At 35.8% G+C, this 4,265-nt stretch overlaps 1 pseudogene; it reads left to right on the top strand.

Annotated features, from left to right (window-relative positions):
- The first annotated feature begins 1,316 nt into the window (after positions 1-1,316).
- Positions 1,317-2,380, top strand: LOC101713827 (dystrobrevin beta pseudogene; annotated as a pseudogene).
- Positions 2,381-4,265: the final 1,885 nt, after the last annotated feature.

Here is a 4,265-nt window from a genome sequence, read left to right as displayed (position 1 = left end):
TAAACAGTAAAGAATTTAAGACGCCCACAAAAGTATTTGCTTCTTTTCTAATTTCTATTTTTAGAGAATGAATTATTTATGGAAGCAATAATCAAATTATTTTCTCTTTTCCACTGCCATCTTAATAAAATTGAAGCACTTTATTTGCACAGGTTGGTGTTATACAAGAGAGTTGACACTTGAAAAGCAGGGGCAGACACCCTTCTCTAAATCTGTTCCTATGCTAAAATATTTTTATATTGACATTCTTTGGGATACTTGTGTTTTGTGTTTATTGAGCTTGAATATTTGAGTACTGACTAAAGAATATATTGACTTTTTAATACATTTACAATGTAAAATATAATTAATGGCTGTTAAAATGTCCAAACTTCAATTAGAGGTGATGAGTTTTTTTAATTAACCTTTTTTGTCTACCTTTAATATTTTTGAAAGGCTTGAAGATGAAAAGTCACAGTATAACATGCAATATTATTCAAAAGTTTCACTAGTATTCACCTATACCAAAGCACTTATTCAGACCATCCATTACATAATATAAAAAAGCTTTTGCTGTTGCTATCAGGAGCTGAAACTGATGAAATATTCAATTTAAGTTCTTTGTCAAATCAATAAAAGCGTCAGCAGAACATTTCCAGTTAGGTTGCTAAGTATTTAATTTGTATGTAAACAGTGTTAGTTAAATGAAATGTCAATTCATTCTCTGAGATAAAAGATTGGTATTTTTTTGTATACAGTATAACTCAGAAACATGTTACATCAATTTTCAGAGGATTTCTTTTAGTCATTAAGTTAAATAGATATATTCTATCTAAGTGACTATTATTAACTTATCAAACAATAAATAAAAAATTATCTTCTTAATTTTAACCAAATGTTAATTGCAATGTAATAATATACAAAAACTAATGGTTTATTATATAATATTTAAATTAAGAATAATTACTATAATTTATTGCCTAGATCAATATTATCCATTGCTGACTCTTAAATGTTTATGAGGAAAAGGAAAGAATAGATTACTGTTTATTTGCATGATAAGATTTTTCAGGTAGCAAACATTATTTTAGAATCAATTAGTGAAAATTTCATTAAGCAGTAAAATGTTGTCGACCTCGCTTGCGCGTGCCAGGCGGGGGAGCCACACTATCTGGGAGCTGGAGACTTTCGCCATGGGGGCAGCTTGGGGGCCTGAGAGGGCGCCGCTGCCGCCGCCACCGCTGCCTTAGCTGAGGGGACCTGGCCTGACTAGGCGGAGGAGGCTCCCGCCTCCGATGACCTTCCAAAGCTCCCACCTCCGGGTCGGGAGGTGAGCCAGGATGATTGAGGAAGGTAGGAACAAGCCGAAGACCACGGCTGAGAAGAGGCAACTGTTCATAGAAATGTGTGCTCAGAATTTTTATGTCATCCGACTGTCAACTTACAGAACAGTTTGCAAATTACGATTTGTACAAAAACGATGCAACTTTCATCTTGTGGATCTCTGGAACATGACTGAAGCTTTGCAAGACAATGGTCTTAATACACTGGACCATACCACCAAGATCAGTGAAACTGTCCCGCCTTGAAACTGTCATCTCATCCATCTACTTACTATCAGTTGCATAAGCGCCTTGCTTCTACTCACCAAATCAGTGTGGAACAGTCTATCAGCCTCCTCCTCATCTTTATGATTGCTGCATATGACAGTGAGGGCCAAGGCAATTTGACGGTATTTTCATTTAAGGCTATGTTAGCAACCATGTGTGGTGGAAAAATGCTGGACAAATTGAGATATTTTCTACCAGATGTCAGATTCTAGTGGCGTAGTGATATTTACCAAGTTTGACCAGTTTCTGAAGGAAGTTCTGAAGCTACCAACAGCAGTCTTTGAAGGGCCATCTTTTGGTTACACAGAGCACTCAGCCTGGACCTGTTTTCCACAGCAGAAAAAGATAATGCTGAATATGTTCTTAGACACAGTGATGGCTGATCCCCCCCCCCAGTGCCTTGTCTGGCTACCTCTCATGAGTAGGCTTGCCCATGTTGAGAATGTCTTCCACGCGGTGGAGTGCACCTATTGCCGTTGTGAAAGCATGATGGGCTTCCGGCACTGATGCCAGCAGTGCCACAACTATCAGCTGTGTCAGACTGCTTTTGGCGTGGCCATGAGAGTGGCCCTCACAGCAACCAGCAGCAGATGAAGGAGCATTCCTCTTGGAAATCCCTAGCAAAGAAGCTGAGCCATGCAATTAGCAAGGGTTTAGGGTGCGTGCCCTCCAGAGAACCTGCACATCCTGTTTTTCCTGAGCAGCCAGAGAAACCACTTGACCTTGCACACATAGTGGGTCGAACTCAGGACCTTGCGCTTGTGGGGCAGGTGGCAGAACCACTGAGCTAAATCCCCGGCCCTAAAAGTGTATTTTGAAGAAACACAAGACTAAAAAATTACCAAAAAGTGTGAAAAGGAGTTAAATCACACTTCTAGAAATTTAAAATAAATTGAAACCTCAGGATAAAGAATCAACAGAAAAGCTAAAAATCACAGGAAAAATGGAAACCCAACATGGAGAAGACAACAAAGCAATCTACAACACCAAGAACACTAAGTAAATAATATAAAAATAAATACTGTTGAGGGTACAGGGAAAAATTAATCCTTTTGTCCTGTTAGTAGAAATGTAAATTAGTACAGCCACTATGGAAATCAGTTCTTCACAAAACTAAAAATAGAACTACCATGTGACCCAGCTAACTCCTTCCTATATACCTGAGATAGTTAAAAATCACCATACTATAGGAGTTCCTGTGTTTATTGCATTTATGTATTTATTGTGGCTCAATTCACAATAGCCAACATATAGAACCTGCCTAGGTACCCATCAGTAGATGAATGAACAAAAAAAATGTTATATATATGCTCAATGGAGTGCTATTCAGCCACGAAGAAGAACAAAGTTATATCATTTGCGGTAAAATGGATGGAACTGGAGATCATCATGTTGAGTGAAATAAGCCAGATTCAGAAAGACAAATATCACTTTTTCCCTAATACGTGGAATGTTTTAAAATATGGCATGAAAATAGAAGGGAGATTATTACTAGATAAAAGGAAGGGACTAAGAGTAGGGGAAAGATGGTATAAGCAGAGTAAAGGGGGATAGATGTGATCAAAATATATAGACAAAGTAAAAAAAAGACTGTGAGGCAAAAAGATGATTGCAGCTTTGCAGTTCCAAGTTGATGGCAGATATCAAAAAATCTCAATTCAAATTTTATATGAAAACCCAGGCACATCAGAGGAAAACTATAGAACAGAGCCAAAGAAAAGACATTAAAAACACATACAAGAGAGATTGCTTACAAAGAATTGACATCTTCCTAGAAAACCAGAAGACAGTGGAATACTACCTTCAAAAAACTGAGAGGAAATTACTGTAATCCTACAATTGTATCCCCAATGAAAATATCTTCTAAGAAAGACAGGAAGACAAAAACATTTGCAGATAAATAAAAACAGCATATTTAGTATGAAAAGACTCTCAGTAAAGACATTTCTAGAGTATACTTCAAGAAGAAGGAAGACCATCTTAGACATTTGACAAAACTCAACTTATTCATGATTTCCTTTCAGAAAATGCCCAGAAAACTAATAGCGGGAAACTCTCTCACTCAACCTGAAAATGCACATCTATGAAAAAATATAGCTACCATTATACTGAAAGTAAAGGACTAAATCACTTTACCCTAATATTGGGAACAAGATTTGGATGTCCACTCTCAACATTTTACTAGAGATCCTACCTAGTACAATAAAGCAAGAAAAATAAAGGCATACAGTTTGGAAAAGAAAAAAAAAGAAGTAAAATGTTCATGATTTATTTGAGAAATCTAGACTAAAATCCTAAATATACAAATTAATTGAAGATATTGAAAACCATACTATCTCTAGCATTATTCAGTTTTCTAAATACAATTTTCCTATGTGTATTGTAGATACAACCTTTAACAGTAATGTTCAAAAATCTACCTAAATTTATGTGAGAATTTGAGATTTTCTAAGAAGGAGATGTGAAGTTATCTGGTCTAGTATAATTGCAAATAAATTATTATAAACTTCCATCATTTGTATATCTACCTATGTAACAAAAATCTCAAAACTTTTAATTAAATTACTTGGCTAGCTTTTAATTGTGGGTCAATTTCTCTAGTTTAAAAATAAACGAAATATTTTACTTTTGCATCACAACTATTTCTGAATATTACTGTGAAACCAAAATTCCAGA

Source organism: Heterocephalus glaber, unplaced genomic scaffold, assembly GCF_053883595.1.
Source record: "Heterocephalus glaber isolate CG9 unplaced genomic scaffold, H.glaber_assembly_v1.0 deba00001690, whole genome shotgun sequence".
Classification (NCBI taxonomy): domain Eukaryota; kingdom Metazoa; phylum Chordata; class Mammalia; order Rodentia; family Bathyergidae; genus Heterocephalus; species Heterocephalus glaber.
This window is presented reverse-complemented; position numbering and strand designations above follow the sequence as displayed.